General features: G+C 33.8%; 1 protein-coding gene across 2 annotated transcripts in view; it reads left to right on the top strand.

The window, feature by feature from the left end:
- Positions 1 to 9429: 9429 nt before the first annotated feature.
- Positions 9430 to 25203, top strand: part of LOC124954388 (myb-like protein I) — a 48680-nt gene continuing 32906 nt past the window's right edge. The window contains exons 1-2 of one of the 2 annotated variants that reach the window (XM_047507266.1): positions 9430 to 10457; positions 10790 to 11481. The gene's annotated coding sequence lies outside the window, so the exon portion shown is untranslated. Of the gene's footprint in view, positions 10458 to 10754; positions 11482 to 25203 lie in introns of both variants that reach the window. The other variant, XM_047507265.1, reaches the window with a different exon arrangement.

Here is a 25203-nt window from a genome sequence, read left to right as displayed (position 1 = left end):
TTTTTCTTTTTCTTTTTTCTCTCTTTTGTCTCCTATTTCTTTTCTCTTCTCTTCTACCCCTATCGGACATCTCGGGGAGATCCTTATTTTTTTTCCTCCTCCCCCCCTCGCATTTTTCTTTTTCTTTTCCTTTTCTTTTTTCTCTTTTGTTTTCTTTTTTTCTTTTCTTATTTGTTTTTTTTCTTTTCTTTTTTCTTCGATCAAAAATACAAGAAGATTTAAATGGAAGATGAATTTTTTTTTTTTCTTTCATTCTTTTCTTATTTTCTTCTTCTTCCTCATTTCGATATATATATATATATATATATATATATATATTCTTCTTATTATTTATTTTTATTAATATCTTGTCCATTCATTATTTACGAGTGACAAAATTAATAATCGGTCGATCGTATTATCATATCGAATATTATATTATATCTAATAAATAAAATGTCGTTTTCTCTCTTACTCTTTTTTTTTTTTTTACTTTTTTTTTTCTTTCTTTTTTTTAACCTGACCCTTACCCCCCTCCCCTCTCCTTCAACCACGATTTGTTTAAATCCTTTCCTTAATCGTAATCGCTAATCGACATATACATAGAGCCTACAATCTTTCTCTTTGCTCCTTTTATACAACGTGTTTTTGTCGACTACATTGTATTCTCAATGAGATTTCTTGACATAGTAATTACCTCCCCGTTTTCTCGTCCCACTTGACAACTTCACGTTATGATTATAAGCTCTAATTAATGTCTAGCTAGTTAATTTATCTAAAATCGTAAGGCCGATGTAGTAACGACCTTTCGTGTTAACAAGATGAATGATAATGGAATCTTGTTAATCTTGATTTTATTACCTACTTTCGTTTTGCTAACAATCGAGTTGATTCTGTTCGATATTTCGTCGTATAACAACAATATAGTTGGGTGTATAGTATGTATAGATAATAGATTATACATAAATATATGTTGTTATAATATATTTTATTATAATATTATTTAAATATTATACGTCATATTTTATATATATTATATATAATTTCATAAACTTAAAAAGTTGCGAAAAAACCATTGTTTTTTCTTTTCTTTTCCTTTTTCTTTTTTTTTCCTTTTTCTTTTCTTTTTCTTAATCTTTTTCAGTCGTTCAAAGAAAAGTCAGTAATGAAGCTCTCCCGATCGTGCGTAATTAAAGCGCACGGGGTCTCTCATGCTCCACATTTCTTGCTGCTCTTAACGGTCTCGAATGCATTCTTATTACATATGCGCGTCAATTAATTTTAATCTCCTTACTTATTTAAATAAAGAAATCGAGCTCGTTCTCGGGATCGCTAAAATCTGTCATGCCCATATTTCGCTAGAAGGTCATTGATCCCCTTTTCGATTTACGATTCTTCGAAGTTTATTTTCGTTTTCGAACTTTTTCCTTTTTTCTTTCTTACTTTTTCTTTTTTTTTCTTTTTTCTTCTTTTCTTTTTAGATTGGAACTAAAGGAGATGATAAATTTTCTTTCGATCCGTTGGTCTTTTTTTTATCCATTCTTTTTTCTTTTTTTTCTTTTTTCGACTTGACATATCGACACCGAGCGTTAAATATCAAACGCGATATTCGTTCTTTTTTATTGACAAGTTTTTTTCATCGCTTTCTCTATTTTTATATCGAGATATCGATCATCACGTGTTCGTGGGAAAAACGGTGTTAAAAAATTCGTGAGAATTTATATCTCTTAAATACTTATATTTTATATATCTTATATGGATACGCTCGAGCGTTAATGTTGCACATTCGATGAAGATTGTAAGAACGTATTTAACAGAGAGAGAGAGAGAGAGAGAGAGAGAGAGAGAGAGAGAGAGAGAGAGAGAGAGAGAGAAAGAATATATCTCAAATGTTTCCGGTAAACACGCATCATGATGGAGAAATTTATATTAAACGAAATTAATCTTATCTTTTCACACTGTCACATTGATCTTAAATAAACCATCAAATTTATCTTCAATACGTCACGAGATATTTATCATCTTTTCTTCATTAACTGGACGAAAAACGTGACACCGTTATACGTTATTCAGACAATAGAAATAAGAGAAAGAGAGAGAGAGAGAGAGAGAGAGAGCGAGGGGGAAGAGAAAGAGAAAGAGAGAAATATTAAGCGTATCATTTTAATCCTTCGTGATAAAAGATTTCGTTCTATCTTCACGAAGAAAAAAAAGAAAAAGAAAAAGAAAAAAAAATGAAAACAAAAAAGAAGGAATAAGAAGAGAAAGAAGAAAAAGAAGAAAGAAGTAATATTAAATGATTAAAGAAACGGAGTATAGTATTCTCGAGTAATACAAATTTGCATGAGCAAGTGTCTCTCTCTCTCTCTCTCTCTCTATTTCTCTATATCTCTCATTCTTTTACTCTTGAAGATGAACGGAAGATAACATAAAGAGTCATTGAGAGATGATATTAGTAAGTATAAAACCGGACTAATGACCATAAAGGGATCCCGAACGAACCGTTAACGCGATTAAGAATATCTACATCCTGTTCTGAAGTCGATCTACACGCCCCTCTTCGTTCAAAAGCAGAGCAACCAGAAGAGGTTCAGAGATGAGTAAGGAGGATGAGATGGAGAATGAAGGTGGAGGAGGAGGAGGAGGAGGTGGAAGAGGAGAAGAAGAAGGAGGAGGACGAGGTGGAGGTGGAGGAGAAGAAAAAGAGAAAGATGAGGATGAGGAGGAGCATGAAAAACTGAGATGCAAGTCATTTCAAGAAATTGCGAGCTATCCTCCATCTCTCTCTCTCTCTCTCTCTCTCTCTCTCTTTCTCTCTAAAGTATCTATCTTTCGCGAATGAAATTTTTCAAAACACTCGAATATCTTTAAACTGTCGAGGCGTATAGAATAGACTCGATCGATTATTATTAATCGATCGAACGTGGTCCATTTTTTTCTTTTCCTTTCTTTTTTTTTTTTTTTTTCTCTTTTTTTTTTTTTTTTTTTTTTTATAAAGGTCCCCCTTCGATTCTAAAGTCCAAAATGACATAATTATTAACCAACGTTGGGAATCATCCTAGGTAAGGTATTAAAAAGACGAAAGAATAGAAACGATTCTTTTAGATAATAAAAGAATAAGAACTATTCGATGGAGTAGGGGAAGCGGGGAAGGGAGGGATGGATACGCCGTATGATGCTTTGATCGTTAGACACGCGCTAAACTGGTATTTAAAAGCTGTTATCATTTATCTCTGTGTATAAACCGTTCGATAAATGTACGACAACGCAATTATCTTCGATTTTACACCTATCTATATATATATATATATATATATGTACCTTTCTATTTATATATGCACATATATACTTCTTTGTTTCATTTTATTTTTTGTTCTTTTTTTTTTTTTTTCTTTTTACATTTTTATCCCTTTTCCACTTCCTTTCTATGTAATTCTTTTTGATATTCTCGTTATCTGTTTTTCTTTGTTTATTTGTTTGTTTCTTGTTTACGATTTATTCTCATGACTCTCTCTCTCTCTCTCTCTCTCTCTCTTTCTCTTTCTATCTTAGAATACTCTTTTCGAGGTGTTAGAAGAAAGCAAGGAGCACGTGCTAACACGAGAGATGTCTTGTATGAAACTATGTACGTGTTTATACGACATATAGGTGTGAGAGAGAAAGAGAAAAAAAAGAAAGAAAGAGAAAGAGAAAGAGAAAGAGAGAGAGAGAGAGAAAGAGAGAGACTTAATTGCGGAATACCTGCCGTTGCGGGCGCACGTGCAGACGTCGATAACGTGCATCCTTCCCGGTCCACAATCCTCTGACATCATCGATCAGAACGTCGCTTAGCTCTTTTTTGCGAGACCTTCTTCATCCTTCGTATTATATATATATATATATATATCTGTCTCCTTCCCTCTCTCTCTTTCTCTCTCTCTCTCTCTCTCTCTCTTTCTCTGTTTCTTTTTCTCTCTGTCTCTATCCCTATCTCTGTCTCCCTGATAAATGCTGCTTCTTTTATCTCTTTCTCTTTCTCTCTCTCTTCTTCTTCTTCTTCTTCTTCTTCTTCTTCTTTTTTCCCTTTTTTTTTTCTTTCCTTTTCTTGAACAATTTTCAATTTTTCTAAATGCCGCCTTGGCCATTAGGAAAAGATCGATCGTCGCTGGGGTCTTTCATCTTTCGATTCGCTTATATCTTTTGTAGACGGCCTAATTCCTCTATACCAAAGCCTATAATTACTGTCGTACGTCACGGCTAAGCTCGACGAACCTGTTGAGTAAAAAAGAAAATGAGTCAGATACGCATTTTATCGTATAGCAGGTAAAGTAAGTAAGTAAGTAAGTACTTACTTACTTACTTGCTTGCTCGCTCGCTCGCTCGTTTACTTACTTACTTACTTACTTACTTACTTACTTACTTACACGTGTTTTCTTCGCGATGTGTTCGGACTTAGAGCAAATGTGGGCCAATTTCATGAATTTGTCGTGAATGCTAATGAATGGCGGCGCGTTAACGAATCAATAGATCGATCGACGCGTTCGTATTACGAGTCTCTTTATTCGAAAATAACCGCGTATTCTTCATATATATTTTTCTAATTTTCATCTTAGTTGCTTTTCCCTCTTTTTCTTTTTTTTTCTTTTCATCCTCCTTCTTTTCCTTTCTTTTCGTTTCTCGTCTTTTTTTTTTGTATTTTTCTTTTTATTTTCTTTTTATTTTTATAGTCAAAAGACACGAACACTTTCGTTCCTTCTTACGGATCATTAAGATCCATCATGTCTTCTTCATTTTTTTTCTTTCCTTTTTTCTTTTTTTTCTTTTCTTTTTTATTTAACGCATCAATAATATCTCTTTCATTATTGCAACAATAAGGACGAATTTTTAATCATATGAATTTGCCGATCTTTTTATTGTGTAACATTTGTTTTTCATTTTTTGATTCTTTATTCTTTTTTCTTTTTTCTTTTTTTTTTTTTAGTTTTTTTTTTCTTTATTTTTTTTTTTAGTTTTTTTTTCTTTTTCTTTTTTTTTTTTTTTTTTTTTTTTTTGGAAGCGTGAAATCCCGAAAGAGACATAACCTTGACGAGGTTTTATATTAATCTCTCGAGATTCCCCGTTATAAAAATTATATCAGCTCGTTGGAATATTGAAATATTCGCAGGGATACTTCAGATGTTATGAAAGTTAGGTGAAACACCCTCACACACATACATACATACATACATATATACATACATACATACATATATAGGTACATACATACATACATGCGCGCGCGTGCGTGTGTACCGTTCGACGTAGAAAATTTTATAATCGGTCGAACCCACGACGTTACACTTTCTAACTTGCACGAGATCGCGATCTATGATATCTCGATTTGGAGTTCGAGGAAATAAGGAAAGAAATCGTATAGATGGATCGATCGATCGATCGATCGATCGTTCGATCGTTCGATCGATCTGTCGGTTAGCCCTTCAAACGTCTCGTAGTTAATTAAATAATATTGGCGCCTTTTAAACTTTCCGTGTAATTCGTGAGTATAAACACGAGTTTGAACGTCGACACAATAGGCTTAATTACCTTTCGGACTAACGTATTAATGCATCCTCATCAGTGCTAAATCAATCATTCTCTTTTCTCATTCGTCGCGTTTCACATTTCTGACTCTAGCCTGCTAATAATAAATCTCGATTGTCTATTATGCATTGGATATATCGGCAGTTAAGGTTTCTGCCTTAAAGCGATTTGTTAATGTTTTTTATTTATTTTCCTTTCTCTCTCTCTCTCTCTCTCTCTCTCTCTCTCTCTCTCTATCTCTATCTCTATCTCTTTCTCTTTATGTATCTATCTATTTATCTGTCTTTATATTTCTCTTTCTCGGTTTGTTATTTCTCGTAGAAAACGAAATTCATCGAAAAGCTTTCTCGTTTCGCATTTTTACAAGACGTTATGATCCTACAGGATTATAGTCCATTATTAGATTTTATATACATATATACATATATATATATAGTCATCTCCAAAAGTAAACGGCGCCAGTTTGCCGGTATTTAAATCACCAAAAATCGTCCACAAATATATTTTGTTGTGTTAGACTATAAGTTTTTCACTCTCTCTCTCTCTCTCTCTCTCTCTCTCTCTTTCTCCCTCTCTCTCTCTCTCTCTCTCTCTCTCCTCTGTCTTTCTTCTCGTGCGTATCCTATCGTATTGTAAAAAATGACGAGAGAGACCAGAGAGATCGTCGAATATTTCTCGAAAATACCTATGAAATCCGAGATAGGTGTCTACCTGAGTTTAGATTTATATATATACATATATATATATATATATATATATATATATATTTATATATATATATATATATATAAGTATATGTATAAAAAGAGGTTAAAAGAGGAGAAATTGAAAATATAATATCTCGTTCGAGGGGAAAGAAAAAGGAAGAAAAATAATAAAAAGAATAAAATTAGTCACCAGATGGGAGAAGACGATGGGAGAAGACGAAGGGGTCGGTGGGGGAATTTTCCATTATCGTGACTTTCTCCTACTTATCGTTGATCTACCTGATTCAGGGTGGAGTATCTTTGATGGATCATAAAAAAAGAAAAGACCAACAAGAAAAGAGAAGAAAGAAAGTCAAGTGATCTCGCTTCGATGAATAAGACGAAATAAAGAAATTGTGGAAAAGATTTTTCTAAAGATTGAAAGAAAATAAAAAATATATATATATATATTTTATATTATTCATAATCGTTATAAAAGTCTTGAAAAGTTATTATCGTATTATCGAGTCGTCCAACCTGACAGTTTATTACTCGTTGATAAACGAAAACGAAACAAATAAATTTTGCTTAAGTTTCGTGCGATAAAAAAGAAAAAGTTTTGAAAAATTTGCTTAAAAAAAAATTAAGAACGATCTGTATTAAGAATGTTTATCTCAACACGAGCAAAGATCATCCTCTTGTTTTCGAAGGTTTCTATTTATTTACATAGTCACTTACTTCGTACTCTGTAGAGAATAAAGAGAGAATTAAAAACAAAGAGAAGAAGAAGAAGAAGAAGAGGAAGAAAAAAGAAGGAAAAAAAGAAGTAGAGACGGAGACGGAGAGATAAAGAGAGATAGAGAGAGAGAGAGAGAGAGAGAGAGAGAGAGAGAGAGATAAAGAGAAAAAGAGAGAGAGAGAAAGAGAAAGAGAGAGAGAAAGAAAGAGAGAGGGCAAGAACCCTGTCTATACACTCGTGCAAGTCTCCGAGGAACTGCTGTGGTCGCACGAGTGCGCTGTCGGCGCGCACGTTGTTTGCCAGCAGTAGGTCGAGCTAGGCCCGAAATGCTATGAGTCTACGTCCTTGAGAGATCCTGCGTCCCGATCCTGTACACACATCTCAGGAAACAGCTACGCACATGTTCTATGTTTCTCTCTATGTGTATATACACACACACACATATATATATATATACTCTCTCTAATGTATGTAAGTATTTACCTATAGTATGAAAGATTGTAGAAATGTAATTTATAATAACTAGTTGTTGCGAAGATAGAAGACAACAAAAATGTAAGAAAGAAAAGCAACATTGATACGTAAGAAAATATATCTAATAAAAAAAAATATATATATATATACATATATATATTTATGAAAATAAGTATTTAAATTGTTCATTGATAACTCGTGAGTTGTCTGTCTTTGTTTTCGTTATCGTCATCGTCCTTGTCGTTGTCTTTATCGTCGTCCATCATCATCATCATCATCATCATCATCATCATCATAATCATCATCATCGTTGTCATCGTCATCGTCATCATCATCTACGAAATAAGATCTACGAAGTAAAGGTGTAGGATCCGGATAGCGAGTTTATCTTAAGGTATATAATACATACCAACATACGTAGAACGTATCGGAGGTAAGTAAGTAAGTACGAGTAGTTAGGAGTAGGAGTCAGCGCACGAGGAGGAAGTCTGGGAGGGAAGAGCAGCGGCGTGTTGAGTGGAGGTGGTCGTTGCCGTGTAGTGGAGGAAGTTGAGAGGGCTCGCGGGGAGGGATACCCAAGTACCGCTATACCTGGAGTCGCCTCAGGCGAAATACATACCTACCTACCTAGTATATATCCTCCGTGACTCGTTCTCGTCTCTCTCTCTCTCTCTCTCTCTCTTTCTGTCTTTTACTCCCCACTTACTGTATCTCTCTCTTTCTCTCTATATATATATATATATCTCTCTCTCTCTCTCTCTCTCTCTCTTTCTCTGAGTCCACGAGTATACTATAGCCCCTTTCGGTTCGCCTCTGCTGCCGAGGTATATCGTCCAAGTCCACCATGATGTACGCCATAGCACTCAGCCTGGCCACTGTAGAACTTTGTGGCGGCAGCAGCAGCAGTGTCTTGCCTTGCGTTGCCTTGCCTTGCCTTGCCTTGCCTTGCCTTGCCTTACCTTACCTTACCTCGCTTCGCTTCGTTTCGTTTCGCGTCGTCGTGCTGCCGTCGATGTCGCTGTCCTCTCTTCCTCTTCATCCTCCTCTTCCTTCTCTTCCTCCTCTTCCTCCTCCTTCTCCTCCTTCTTCTTTTCCTCCTTCTTCTTCTTCTTTACCACCTCCATCAGCTTCTCTTTCTCCGTCTATTTCATTACCTCTTTCTTTTTATCGGCTCGTGGGCGTACGAAATTGCAACTTGTCCTAGAAGAATATTCTACACACACATACACATACTTTCTCTCTCTCTTTTTCTTTCCTTCTTCGTATTCATCCCGTTCGACCTTTCTTTTTCCAAAATCCCAAATCCATACGATTTATCTTAAGAGATATAAATTTCACGATTCCTTAACGAAATAAAGTAACAAAGTGGTCAAAGAAGAAGTCTCTAAGCTTCTTTCTTCCTCCTCCTCCTCCTCCTGTTGCTGCTGTTGCTGCTACTCGCCGGTTCTCTCTCTCTCTCTCTCTCTCTCTTCATCTCTCCTTTTGCCTCTCCTCCACCTCTTCCACCTCTTCCTCCTCCTCCCCCTCCCCAACCTCTCTCCCTCCTTCTCTCTTCTCCACGCCTCTCCTCCTTCCTCCGCCTCCACCACGCGTACAGTCGTACGGTCGCCGGCGAGCAATACGGTTACGGCCGCGCCGATATCGTCCTCCACACGGACGACGTCGATACCTATCCACGAACAGCTGAGGATCACAGCTGGAGCGACACCGCGTGGCTCACATACATACGTTTTTAAACGAGCATTTGTTTTTTTTTTCTCCGAATATTATTCTCATCATCGTCATCGTCATCATCGGCATCGTCTTCATTATTATTATTATTATTATTATTATTATTATTATCATTATTATTATTATCATTAATAATAATAATATTATTAATCGTCGTTCGTCGTCGTCGTCGTCGTCGTCGTCGTCGTCGTCGTCGTCGTCGACATCATCGTAATTATCATTATTAATATTATTGATATTATTATTATCATCATCATTGCTATTATCGTTATCGTTATCGTTATTATTATTACTATTATTATTATTATTATTATCATCATCATCGTCCTCATCATCATCATCATCATCAACATCATCATCAACATCATTATTATCGTTTCGATATCTTCTCCGAAAAAGCCCTTGTTTCTTCATCTTCCTACTACGCTCGATCCGGGAAGTAGGGTGATTATAATTTGATATCGGAGAACGAGAAGAAGGGATGACGATTGAATATCGTTGAAAAGTAATCTCAACGAGGAGGAAAACGACGACTAGCTGTCAGCACTTTCTCTCTCTTTCTCTATTTTTTTCTTTTCTTTTTTTTTCTTCTTTTTTTTTTTTGTTGCTGTTATTATATCATTTTCCGACGAAGAAAATCGGTGTGAGAAGAAACGAAAAAGTGGAAGAGGAAGAAGAGGAAGAAGAAGAAGAAGAAGAAGAGGAAGAAGAAAGAAGAAGAAAGAAGAAGAAAAAGATCAGGAACTAACGAACGAACTTGAGAATCGAGAAACGAGAAAAAAAAAAAAGAAATTCTCTATTGACTCTGATCTCATCGTATCTTCTTCTTCTCTTAAGCTTTTTATTTTCTTTTCTTTCCGTTCGATCTCGTACTATTAAAAACTTTAGTGTTTTTATATAAAAAGGATTGAAAGAAAATTAACGAGACATTACAAAGTGATGATGTCCTGGTGATGAGAAAATATATGATGTTGATGAATTGATAAAGGAATCTAAGCAAAAAGAGAGAGAGAGAGAGAGAGAGAGAGAGAGAGAGAGAGAGAGAAAGAGAGATAGAGGAGGGAGAGAAATAGATATAGAGATAGAGATAGAGACAGAAACAGAAACAGAAAGAAAGAAAGAGAGAGAGAGAGAGAGAGAGAAGGAGAGATAATCAATCCACAACGTAATTATCCTTCGTCCTCGGTCGTTCATCGTCGAAGAAGGCAGCAGTGAGAGTGCGACGTTTCGAAGATCCGAATAGACGTCTCTGCCGAGAGACGACGTCGGGTCGACATCGTGAACATCTGGTACCGTGTTTTGTGCGCGCGCGCGCTAACCTGCTCTTGCCTCATACACACACACACATATACACAGACAAACATTTATACAAGCGCTTCCACTTACACTTACAGCACATACAGTTACAATTATACACTTATACAAGTACCCAGATATAACACAGAATTCATACGATAATTCATTTCGTTTGATTTCATTATCCTGTACGCATTATATATTCTTATACATACATACATACATACATCCATACATACATATATATATATATATATACATATATATATATATACTTTCGATCGAAGCAGTGATATTTGACAATTGCTTGGTGTAAAACAACAAGAAAGGTGAACGTATCTAATATATGCAAGTTTTTTATCCGATACGTATAATCAAAAAGGAAGATCCGAAAGGAAAATCAAAAGGGAGATCAAGAGAAAGAGAAAGAGAAAGAGGAAGTGGGTACGGGGAGAGACAGAAAGAGAGAGAGAGAGAGAGACAGAGAGGGAGAGAGAGAGAGAGAGAGAGAGAGAAAGGAGAGATAGAGAGATTCGTTAAAGTGCATCAATCCTTTACTATTATTATTATTATTATTATTATTATTATTATTTCTTTCTTCCTTTATTTCTTTTCTTCATTTTATTAACTTCATACGTTCGTTCTCTCTCATTTACTCTCTCCCCCTCACTCTCTCTCTCTCTCTCTCTCCTCCTCCCTTTTTCGGAAATATATTTCGCGAGCTGTCATCGGCTCGAAAGGCAAATACCGGGCACGTGTGTTGTGTTCGCCGTAATGTCGCCTCGTTCAGCTGGATCAACCTCGAGGTCTCTCGGGTTCTCCTGATTTCCGAGAAAGGATCATCGTCATCGTCATCGTCGTCTCTCCACATCATCCTTCGATCTTCTCCTCGCCGTTGGAAGGATTTTTTTTTTTTTTCATCTAATATCTCTGAAACACCACCGCCTTCCTTCTTCAACATCTTCTTCTTCTTCTACTTCTTCACGGACCGTCGTCCATCTTCTTCCATTCGCAGAGGTTAGTCACTCGTTCCGGTATGATGTTCTTCTTTACGGAGGAACTTTTATATATATATATATATATATATATATATATATATATAAATGTGTGTATGCGTGTATGTATATATATATATATATATATATTATATACATATATACGTGCAAGCAAGCACGGAATACACAGGAAAAAGCAGCCGACGCGTTTCGTGTGGGCAGACGTTCTTGGTATACACATTGAAAGAGTGAGAGAGAGAGAGAGAGAGAGAGAGAGAGAGAGAGAGAGCATGTAACGATGTGTCCTCGTGTATGGTTCTCTTACCGAGTCTTATCCTGTGTATACGTACGTGCATGCCTGCCTGGTCTGACTACGTATATTCGTATGAGTGCATGTCCATGTCTCTCTCTCTCTCTCTCTCTCTCTCTCTCTCTCTATGTGTATATGTATGTATATATATACATATATATATATATGCATTTGTATATACATACTTGCGTACGTGCGTAAGTACATACATACGTGCGTGGTTCGATCGTGTATAAGTATATGCAGCTCTGCGCGAGAATAAACGCGGTGCAACGATCGACGGTGAGCGAACACGCCACCGCCATCGTGTATATATATATATATATATATATATATATATATATATATATCCCACATTGCGAAAGTGCCCGTAAGTCGCATTATTTGCGAGTAGGGAAGCATGAAAAATTTCAGTGACGAGAGAACACACCACCATAGATTATTTCGTCCTCCCACGTTTTTCCATTCGGATATCTAAGTATTGCCTGTACGTTTATCCTAAGAGCTATCGAAGCTTTGAAATTTCTCGGAGATATTCTTTTCTTCTCTCTCTCTTTCTCTCTCTCTCTCTCTTTTTTTTCCCTCTTTTTTTCTGCTTTCTTTTTCTCTCTTTACTCTTTTTCCTTTTGATTTTTCGAATTTCTTTCTTCCTCGCGTCTTCCTCGATACATCAACCAATTCGAATATCAATGATCGAATCGCCTTGTCCATTGTAATTCTTAACGATCGTTTGTAATGCAGGAGATAGATCTTTTTCTTTCTTTTTTTTCTTTTTTTTTTTCTCTCTCTCTCTCTCTCTCTCTTATCCTCAATACTTTTTCCTTCTTCTATTTTCTATCCTCTTTTGTTTTCTTCCCTTTTTCTTTCTATTTTTCTTTTCTTTTCTTTTTTTTTTTCTTTTTTCGTTTTTTCGTCTCATTATCGATACACCAACGAATTCAAATGTTAATTTTAATCGATCTATCAGCCTAATTGTAATTCTCATTGAATCGTTTAAAATGAAACGGATAGATATTTTCTTTCATTCATTTTCTTTTCCTTTTTATTTCTCTCTCTCTCTCTCTCTCTCTCTCTCTCTCTCCTTCCTTTTATTCGCAACATCGAACACGCGCTAAATCGATTTTTAAGAAAACGAAACACCTTGTATATAATTTAAATGGTTACGCGACCGACTGTCACGTGTATAAAAGCGCAGATTTCTTTTTTTCTTTTCGTTTTCATTTCATTCGCAATATCAAACACGCGAATCGATTTTAAAAATAATAATACTACTTTATATATGATTTAAAATGGTCACGGAAACGTGTCACGTTTCGTTGTCACGTTAATCATGGTGTAACATTTAAAAATCAGAAGAAAACGTGAAATAAAATAACGTAAAGTAAAGTAAAGAAAAGAAAAGAAAAGAAAAGAAAAAGAAAGAAGAAAAAAGAGAGAGAGAAAAAAAAAAGAAAAGGAGAAATACAAAGTATCAATAATACGGTCGTTGATATTTCAGAAATTTATATCGTTCGTTTCATTTAATAAGAGAAAAATTGTATCCTATCGTAAGTGTTAGTTCGTAATTCTTTCAACCCTTCCGGCCCTCCCCCCGCCGTCAACCCATTTATTAGATCAGATTAGAGTCAAACTAAAGACAATGGGATACGCATTTACTCCTCTTATTAGATGAAGCAACAACACTTTCAGAAGCTGTTGGTTACACACGTGCAACAGAGACGTGGTACTTACAATACTTATTTACTTACTTACTTACTTACTTACTTACATATATACATAGGTATTTTACTCGTGAGTAAAGTGAATACATTTGTACAGGACATACGTCAGAATAAGTATGTACGTACGCTGTCCCATGGCCGATATCAGTCATCGACTTCGTTTAAAATTTCTTCTCACGTGGTATCATCCATCCTTCAGGGATGTATCGAGTTAACAAAAGTGCCCCTGTAATTATAATAACGACGATGACGATGACGATGACAATAATGAAGATGACGACGATTATAACGAATACAATAATAGTTCTATTATTTTTTATTATCTTTTCTTCCTATATTTAGGCCGTCCTTTAAAGCGACTTATCAATCATCCCGTTCAAAAGAAGATGAATCTAGTGATGCCAATTATTACGAAACTTTTCGTGTATATATATTTGTACATAGATATTATATACAAGCTTATCCTTCATTACGAGAAAAAAAAAAGAAAAGAAAAGAAAGAGAGAGAGAGAGAGAGAGAGAGAGAGTGAGAGTGATAGAGATGGACCAGCACCATCGAAATTACATCCGCGTTTCGTGCCAAACGATTTCGTCACTACCGTTCATGCGGGCAACCTATCATGGAAGAATCCTCCTCTCAGACGTAAATATTACTTATACGAGCTGTGCACTTTGACATTTTCTTCAAACATGGTGACACATTGTAGCAAATTAATATCCCCGAGAGCGATTATGTTGTAAAATATATTATTACGTTCGATAAAAATAACGTATTCTAGTCGTTAACACATGCTGCCTGTTTTTATTTTTTCTTTATTTCTATCTTATTATTTTTGTTTTATTTTAATTTCTGCTTTTTTTTTGTTTTTTTTTTGTTTTTTTTTTTTTTAATTCTTCTTCTTCTTCTTCTTCTTCTTCTTCTTCTCCTTTTTTTTATTGCTTTTTTATTATTACCATAGTCATTATCGTTATCTTTATTCTCTCTCTCTCTCTCTCTCTGTCACTATAATTCCCCTACATTTCCCTATAATTTCTCTAAATTCTTTAAATATCTACGATTATATATGAGCTATTATTATAATTTATTAGCGTCGTTGGCAAATTTATAAAAAAAAAAGAAGAATAAACACACGCGCACAGAAAAAAGAGGAACAAGAAAAAAAAAAGAAAAAAAGTGCCGATGTGCAATCAGAATTATTCTCGCTTTAATGATAAGTTTTGTATTTTAATTTACAAACATCAGAGAAATTCATTTAATTAGAGATAATTTCATTTGTGTTTTGTTTTTAAAAGAAAGAAAAAAGGAAAAGAAGGAGAGAGAGAGAGAGAGAGAGAGAAGCTTATTAGAAATTGATTTTAAATTAAAAAAAAAAAAAAAAAAAAAAAAAAAAAAAAAAAAAAAAAAAAAGAAGAAAATAAACGCTCGAAAGAAGGGAAACAATTTAAAGATACATCATTGATGTTCGTTTCTCATGCCTTCGTGGAATTTAAAGTGGTGTAAACGAGAGAGAGAGAAAGAGAGAGAGAAAGAAAGAAAGAGATAAACAAAGAGATAGAGATAAAGAAAGAGAGAGAGAGAGAGAGAGAGAGAGAGAGAGAGTGAGTGAGATAGATATAATTATTTCGCTGATTGCCGTCGCACCGTTAAACCTTTTTCGATCTTTCACCATTACAGAGTTACAAAGATGTAACTATCTACTTACGCACCTTCCACGCGTAATTGGGTTGCCCCGAGCTAAGACAAAGAGGTATATAAACGTATACATAGCTTTTCACCATGGACACATATAAAACGTATATAAGTATATATATATATATAACTATATAGATATATATAGATATATATGTGTGTATGTTTGTATATATATATGTATGTATGTTTGTATGTGATGGTTCTAATTTCGCGTTGATACTATTGGCCGCCGCCGGCCGGATTGCGCGAGCCGCGAATTTTAAATTTTAAGAGGAGCGCTGCTGGAAATACGTAAGTCGATTAAATCGTCGACCGACTAATTTTCCTGGGAATCCTCGAACGTTAAATAAAAAACGTTTTATATTTCTTTCGATCGTCGTTGAATTCCTGTTTTCTATTTCTTCTTTTTTTTTTCTTTCTCTCTCTCTCTCTCTCTCTCTCTCTTTTTTTCTTTCCTTTTTTCGTTCCTCTCTGTCTTTCTTTCGTCAACGTCAATTCAATGGATTCGAATTTATTATTTTTTTTTTTTTCGAATTTTAAATGTCAAAGAAATCCCTTCTTTTTTTTTTTTTCTTGCTAATAATAATTGCGACGTTACGGACGCACGTATAGTTAAATTTTTTAACGAGGATATCGATTGTAATCGTTTATTGTAAAACGATCATTTAAATAGCGAAACGAAGAGAGAACGAGATCGTATGTAAATAATGTTATTGATAGTTAAAAGGGACTCTCGATACCGCAAAATGGTTTTTCACGTTAACATATGCGATATCGTAAGCTAACGGCTTACGATTTTTCTTCGATTTCCAATCACGAACATGTGGAAATGGAATGGCCGAGGGAATTGGAGTAAGACTCGCGCTACTAATAAATTTCTAATTAACATTTAAATCGTGTTTCCCTTCGTGCCACGTGAATCGAAATTTAAATTGCTTCGTGGAAAGAAGAATATAATTAAACGAATGATAGAAAACGTATTTAAGTACGTACGATTGAAAATCTTTCGTTTTTGAATATAAAATGAATGAAATTATTCCTTCTCGCTTATTTTTCTCTTTTCTTTTCTTTTATTTATTTATTTACTTATTTTTTTCTTTTTTTCTTCTTCTTCTTATAATTCTCTTCTTTTTTTTTTTTTTTTTCTTCTCCTTCTATATACCCACCTACGCTTTTACACGCGTTATCTTAGAGTGCGACAAAAATTGAGTGTTTACGTCAATCTTCAAAAATTCTTTTCCTCTTTTTTTTTCTTTTTCCTTTTTTTTTCCTTTTCTCTTTTTTTTTTTTTTTTCAATTAATATATAACCCATGTATATCCAAAGATCAACAGAGGCGTGTATTCAATGTTCATTGGCTCGCTGATTAATACGATTCGATTCGATACCTTTCGATTCGATTCGTTTCGATTCGATTCGTATCGATTCGATTCTTGGGATAAAAGTATTTACAACATTTTTCTCTTTCTCCTCCTCCTCCTCCTCTTCCTCCTCCTCCTCCCCTCCTCCTCTCCCTCCTCCTCTTCCTCCCTCTCCTTATTCTTCTTTTTCTTCTTTTTATCTTTTATCCTTCTTGTAAGTCGAATTGTTTATCGTAAGGGAAAAGAAAAGAAAAGAAAAGAAAAGAAATTTATAAGACGGGTGCCTACACCTTTACGGTCACCCTGAGTAACAATGCTTTTCACCGAGTCTCTCTCTCTCTCTCTCTCTCTCTCTCTCTTGCATATTGCCTTTCGTAAGTGTCCCGGCGGGTGCTTCAAAAGAGACAATAAGTTATGCAAATGAGGATACGTCGCTCGATTCGCTCCCTACGGGATTTACATCGTCCTCGTGTTCAACTCGCAGACTCTTGCTTATACGTATACCTACCTACTTCTGGCTTTGACGAATAATCGCAGGTATTTTCGAAAGTCTTGCCGAAGAGAAGAATGAAAAAAAAAAAAAAAAAAAAAAAAAAAAAAAGGAAAAAAAAAGGAAAATAAGAAAGGGAAAAAAATCAAAGAAAATAAAAGCTAATAAAGGAAAAGAAAACGATGGGGAATGATTGAGAGAGAAAACGGCAAGAAAAAATAGAGAGAGTGAAAGAGAGGGAGGCAGGGAGGGGGGGGGAGAGAGAGAGAGAGTTAGAGAAAGATAGATAGATACATAGAGAATGATAGCAAGAAAAAGAGAAACAAATCAACAAAAATATTATATATATATATATATATATAATGTGTTAATAATAATAATGTGTAAATAATAAAATATATATATATTTTATTTTTAAAATATTATAATATATATATAATATATTATTATAAACAATATATTTATTATAAATAATAAATTATTATACGTATATATATATATATATATATGTAATTTTAGATAAAGATATATGTTTTTTTTTTTTGAATAAGCAATCAAACTTTTCTTCTTCTTTGTTTTTCATATGAAAACAAAAACGATTATGTTATTTTTATATATTTCTACATACATACATACACATACATATATATATATATATATATATATATATATATGTATATTCATTATAGTATTATATTATATATAATATAATTATTTTATTATTATATTACATATAATATAATACATATTGTTTAATTTATTTATCTGGTTGGCGAGCGAGGGCAAAGTAAAACTCTCGAACGCGATGAGAATCGCGTGCTGCTCGCGCTTGCCCGTTATCGGCTAAACAACAAATAATTGGCGAAAAATTCCTAGTGGGCACGAGCCGCGACCACGGTGTGTAGCATTAATTAACTATAAAATCACGGCGATGGCGAACGCGTTGTCGATCGTACGTTGCCCTTTCCTGCTCCGTGCGACACGTGCTTGGAATTAAAGTTGGTCATGTCCCGTGCTAACGTGACATATGCACATATGTATCCACGATCATATGTATATACAAAGTTCGTATGTACATGTTACTTGTATATCGTACCACCTACCTAACGATATATAGGGTGATACATTTAAATTGGAACACGTATCGGACATCCTCGTTTTGTTCCATATTTGAAGAGAATGATTGATACTTTTTTTCTTTCGGGATTACAGCTAGAGTAGGGGATGGATAGGAGTAGTCAGGTGAGAAGAGGTGAGAGGAATGGATTTATTCATGGTAGTATTCATAACGATGAACAAAGTAATCCTTTTTTGTTCTTATGTTTTGAAACGAAACAATCATATTGTATCCAATGATTGTTTATTCATTTTAATTGTACATCGTCGAAGGAAAAAGAAATCAACGAATAAATCGTAAACTCTTATAAAGATTTTCTTCATGCACGATTACATGTCTTAGTCCTGTCTTCGTATCATCTCTCGTAGTTTCCGTGGCTAATCACCAATTTCAAAGACACGTCTCACTTTATCATATATACGTATATATCCACGTACATACGTATATACGATTACATATTTTTACGTACATATATATATACATGTATATATTTATGTACGTTTGTAAGACGTCGCATCCGTTTTGGCCTTGTGCAAATACAGTTAAGAACTCGTTGGATATTAATTATCATTATGGTCGTTTTCATTATATCTTCGATGATACGAAGAGCCAATGTAGTATGGGTAATACACTGTTTTACAACCGATGGCCCCGTGAAAGTCCTACATGAAATAAAACTTGGAAAATGTTTCTTTAATACTCGTACAAGTCTACATAATACATATATACATACGTATTTTATATAGATATGTAAGTAACGTATACATACCAAATTTAAGATACACATGTGTATATATATATATATATATATAGTTTTACGTCAGGTATCATATATAACACGTGCGATATTTTAAACGATAATTGATAAAGGAATACGCTCACGTAATCACATGTAGTATCCACAAATTAGAAATTTCGATGAATTATCCTGGGGAAAGGATAGTAGGACGAAAGTAGGTTTCCTCAATTTTTTCTTTTTTCTTTTTATTTATTTAATCAGTTAGTAGAAACGCTTATCGTACGGTTCTATGTACTTTAGGAAATTAGATGAAGAAGGATAAATGGAAAAGAAAAATGAGAGAAGAAATAGGAAGAAAAAAAGAAAAACACGGATAAACAGGTGATTGGGTGATTAGATAGATCAGTGATTAGATCGATCGATCGTCTGATCTCGACCTTCCTTTTCCACTTTCCCGTTTAACTAACTCACACAAGATCAAACGAAGTTCGAATACGATTGGGTTTGGATTCGTGTTTGGGTTTGGGTTCGGGTTCGAGTTCTAGCCTCTTTTTCAGAACGATACGAACTCACGAGTTTTTTCCTTAGTCTATATGCCATGGTATTAAGTGATTTTGAAATATCGAGGTCGATGTATCTGCCGTATATCTTGCCCTCTGGATCCTCTACGGGCGAGTTGGTCCATACAATTGTGGAGGAGAGGAATTATATACTCCCTCGTATAGTTCTGAACTCGAGTACGTATGTATACGTATAGTATATGTACATATATGTATGCATATATATATATATATATACATATACATGACATACAGCTACTATATGTACATGTATGATGGTGTTGCTGCCGTTGCTGGCTTACATCTCGTTTCGCTGATCGATTTCATCGAAACAATTTCAAACTCTCTTCGTAACTCTCTTTGTAATATATATCTGAAGAAGCAAAAAAAAAAAAAAAAAGGAAAAAAAAGTGAAAAGAAACGAAGAAAGAAAAGAAAAAGCGGTGTATGACTTTCTCGTTCAAAAATTTATATCTATTTGAAATTGTTGTTTATTAATTCTCAAACATTTAGACGAATGTGATGTTTTGTTGGATATATATATATATATATAATAGATTTCATTTCTTTATCTCTCTCTCTCTCTCTCTCTCTCTCTCTCTCTCTCTCTCTTTCTCTTTCTTTCATTTTCTCCCTTTGTCTTTCTCCCACGTTATTTATATAACAATATAGGATATAACAATGTTGCGATAAACGCAACGAGTGTTACGAGTGCAACAAGTGTTTTTTTACTCACACGCATAATTAATTATGCTCCGGTAGACAATTAGGTGAACACGAATATATATGTATATGTATATATATATATATATATATATATATATATATATATATATATAAATAAATATATATATATCTTTCTTTTTCTCTTATTCTATCTCTCATATTTAAAGCCGAGTCGTCCATTTGAATCATCATATGAAACAACAATTGCGTCGAATAATTTATTACGTATAATAACTCATTCGAATAATACGATCGATTTTGTTCATTTTCTTCTTTAATATTTAAAAAAAAAAAAAAGTGATAATATAATGAGAGAAAGTCGTTAGTTATAATCGTCCATTAAAATCAATTTTATAATTTAATTTTGTACGCATTCGAAAGAACTTATCCGTCTTATCACTTCTCCACCTATCTATCTTACCCCACCCACTCAACCATCCTATCCTTTCTTCCTTCCTTCCTTCCTTTTTATATCATTCCGTCTCTTTAGAAATATCTTAAAGGATTTCGTTTATACTTTCGAGAACGAGATTAAGGTCGTCCTGTTAATTCTTTTATTTTCCTTTCTCTCTCTCTCTCTCTCTCTCTCTCTCTCTCTCTCTCTCTCTCTCTCTTTCTTTCTTTCTTTCTTTCTCATTTTTGTATCTTGCGTTCTTCGTCCATTCGAAATTTTTTCTCCCGTTTATTCCTTATTTTATATATATATATATATATATATATAGAGAGAGAGAGAGAGAGAGAGAATACCTTTCCGAAATTTTTACGATTATGTCCTCGTTCGAAATAGACAGGAGAATCTGTCCGATTGGCTCCGTAGATCCTTTTTATTATATTATCTTTCTATTTTTTCCACCATTAAGGATCGAAACCACTCCGTTGTTAATAGTATTTGGACGAACTTGTTATTTGTTTCTTTTCCTTTTCTTTTCTTTTCCTTTCTTTTTTCCTCTTCTTCGTCTTTTGGTCGTCCGGGAAATCGTCGAAGGAATTTTTATAGTTTCGAATCCAGTTTTGATGGGATTTCTTTCTTTCTTTCTTTCTTTTTTTCTTTCTTTCTATCTATCTATCTTCCATTCTCTCTCTCTCTCTCTCTCTCTCTCTCTCTCTCTCTTTCTTTCTTTTTTCCTTGTAAGAAATATTTCAGTTCGAAAGAAAGAAAACGATAGAAATTCACGAATGTTTTTTCTATTCTTTTTTATTTTTGTTCACTCTTTCGTTCACAATATCGTATCTTTCGATTCCTATAGAAAGGAGGGTCTGGAGAGGGGAAGGGTGAAGGGGAAGGGATGGAATAGGGTAAGAGATGGGAGTTTGAAAAAATAGATTACACGTTCCTTTATCTTCCTTCTATCTCTGAAGGATACTTTTAAAGAAATTTTGCGACCGTACAACAATTCGACGTAAATTCAGCTTTTTCTTGCAATTCAATGATAAAAACGAATAAAAAGACAGAGAGAGAGAGAGAGAGAGAGAGAGAGAGAGAGAGAATAAATGATAACTACCATCCTTCTTTTTCTTTCTTTTGTAATGTGGTGGCGAGAGGTGAGGGAGTTGAGGAAATATTGCTGAATGTGTTGATAATGCCAATGAAATTCGTCATACCGTGAAAATTCGATCGGTCAATTATTAATATCAACGCTTTCAATCATCGTCATCATTAACATCATCATTATTATCATCGTCATCATCATCATCATCATCATCATCATCATCATCATCATCATCATCATCATCATCACTGTGAGGTTACGAAAGGCAAGAAAGTTGGCTTTACGTCGGTGAATATACGGATAATTACGTAATCACGGCGATAATTATCTCGATTAATTGGATAATTAAGAATGGACAACGACGTAGAACCATCTATCCTTTGATAGATAGAAATAGAGAAAAAGAGAGAAAGAGAGAGAAAGAGAGAATGAGAATTAGAGAAAGAGATAAGACAAGTAGAGGTGAAATCGCGATGAAAGAAAAAAAGAAAGGAAGAAAGAGAAAAGAAAAAAATAAAAGGAAAAGGAAAAAAAAAAAGAGGAATGGAAAAAGAATCGATGGATGGGTAAGAGGGTAATAAACGTGCGGATTCGATCGGCGTACTATATCTACACTCGAAACGTAACTCTTTTACTCTCTCGGATCTCTCTCAGCGGGCTCCAATTACGGGAAAAAGGCCGTTTCGAGCGGTACTCGGACCGATTACAGCCATGCTTAAATCCCTTTAATGCGGTACAATTATCGGGGGCATACACAACGCCACACACGTTGAATGTTTGAACGTATATACATATATATATATATGTATATGTGTTCATTTTCGTGTTTGTGTTCGTGTGTATATGTGTGTTTCATTTTATCCATGTATGTTCTTTTATATTATGTTATGCATTGCATTGCATTGCATTGCATTGCATTGCATTGTACGTACAATTCTTAGAGATCTAAATTGAAAATAGATTGAAAAGGAATCCATCGAGAGGATATTAAAGTGATTTTCAAGTGAAAATTTTCACGTCGATTGAGATCCATATCGATCGATCGGATCGATAGATTTATAAATCGATGATATATGTATATATTATCTATGTAATTAGATATTTTTTTTTATCTTCTTTTTTCTCTTAAAATAAAGAAAGAGATGAAAGAAAATCAACTATGTATATAATATCCTCATATGAAATTACGATTAATTGTTAGTATCGACGATACGATTACGTAAACGATGTTCTTATTACTTCTTTTTCTCTTCTCTTTTTCTTAATAAAAAAATTCATGCGTTCGAAATTAAGTATTAAATCTTTATACTTATGTGTTACATATATATATATATATATATATATATATATATATATATATATAATGGGTACAAATTAAGTATTTACCGATTTGTTTTATTTAATTAATTAATTAAAAAAAAAAAAAGAGAAATAACTAAATACTCTCTCTCTCTCTCTCTCTCTCTCTTACATGTTGAATTTTATTATAATATAATTCACTAATTTTCTCATGGAAAGTCATGGCAAAAAAATTCGTGTTCGTAGAAAGTTAAAGCGTTATTTCAATTTAAACGAACGTTCACGTCGCGATCGATTAATTTATACGCTCCGTCCTTTCGACTTTACACGCACTTCGTTTCTCTCTCTTTCTCTCTCTCTCTCTCTCTCTCTCTCTCTCTCTTTCTCTGTCTTCATCTCGTTATTTTTCTCTCTTTTTCTCTTTCTCTTTTTCTCTCTTTCGTTATTACATTTACACGAATCGCTTCGCGCAACCAAGGTATCTTTGTACGTACGTATGTATGTATGTATGTATGTATGTATGTATGTATGTATCTCGCGGACGCACATTAGCCTCGGCCATTTTATTTATTTATTTTCTTTTTTTCTTTTTTTCTTTTTTTTTCTTTTCTTTTTTTTTTTTTAATTCTTTTCTACAAGTTAAAGTGATTTATAACGATCGAAGCTTACCGTGGGTGGTCAAATTATCAGTTACGTTCTTAACGATCATCGAAGCCGAAACTCTGATTATGATCATATGAAGGATATCTTTGACATTTAACATGTACATATATACATACATGCGTACATACATACGTACATAGATAGATAGACGCATGCATAGATAGATGGATAGATACGCTACGTTATCTTCTACTACGAGCGAAAATACATAAGGTAATTACCAAGGTAAATACATGATTGAAAATTACGCGTTCACCCTAATCGAAATTCTTTCTTTTGTTTTTCTTTTTCATCTTCTTTTTTTTCTTTTCTTTTTTTTCTTTTTTTTTTGCCTTTTTTTTCATTTCTTTTCTTTCTTTCTTCTTCTTCTTCTTTTTTTTTTTTTTTCTCTGAACGTAAATCACGAGAACGCAAATATGAAAATAATTCAAAAGATAATTCAATCCTTGAATAATACACAATTTTACTTCTTTTCCTCTTTCTTCTTTGGTTTTCTGTCTTTTCTTCTTTTCTTAAAAAAAAAAAAAAAAAAAAAAAAAAAAAAAAAAAAAAAAAAAAAAAAACAACAAGAGAAAAAAAAGGGACAATCTCTTTTCGTTTTCCCTTTTTATTTACATTTTGTCTTTTCTTATTCTTTTGTTCTTTTTCGTTTCTTTTCTTTTTTCTTTTTCTTTAACGCGTAATCATTCCCGTAAATCTCTTCGATCGAGGAAACTTTACAACGTTAGAGAAGTTTAGCCTACAGTGCCTCATTACGATCCAGAGAAACCACATATATATATATATATATATATATGCACACATATATATATATATATATATATATATATATATGCGAGCTTCCATTTGCTGTTCACGTAGCGTCGTAAATATAACACTGTAGGTACACCTCGCCTATAGGTGAACCACTCGGCTATGAACCTGGCAAATGTCAGAGTATCTCCTCGACGTGGTAGAACCTGTCCTGAACATATATCAGACACTCTCGCACACATTCGCAAAAGAAAATACGTGCTAGGAGAGCTCGTGCCGCGCGTAGAAAATATTAGATCCTCGCGAATCTGCTCGCAGGTACCTTAGCAAACAGGATGGATGGATGCAAGCAGTACCAGCATCGCGAGACTTCGCGAATTAGATAGAAAATTTGTATTCACGAAAAATACGAGCTATTCCTATTAAATATATACATAAATATATAAATACATACATACATACATATATATATATATATATATATATATATATGTATAGATATTAAAATAAATCAAAAAATATAAATAAATCAACATTGTCGTATTTGTTAATAATTATTATTTAAATGATTTTCACAGATCTTATCAATTAATTAATTAACTACTGTGTAATTACTGTAAAGAGAAGATATATTCAATATTTCTTTTTTTCTTTTTTTGTCTCTCTACTTTTTTCTTTCTTTTATTTTTTTATCCCTATTGCAGATTCTTTATTATTCATTTGCGATAAATTTATTATCTCAATTCAATTTGTTTATCTCTTTCTCTCTTTCTCTTTCTCTCTCTCTCTCTCTCTCTCTCTCTCTCTCTCTCTCTCTCTCTCT

The sequence above is a fragment of the Vespa velutina genome, chromosome 15, assembly GCF_912470025.1.
Source record: "Vespa velutina chromosome 15, iVesVel2.1, whole genome shotgun sequence".
Taxonomy (NCBI): Eukaryota; Metazoa; Arthropoda; class Insecta; order Hymenoptera; family Vespidae; genus Vespa; species Vespa velutina.
This window is presented reverse-complemented; position numbering and strand designations above follow the sequence as displayed.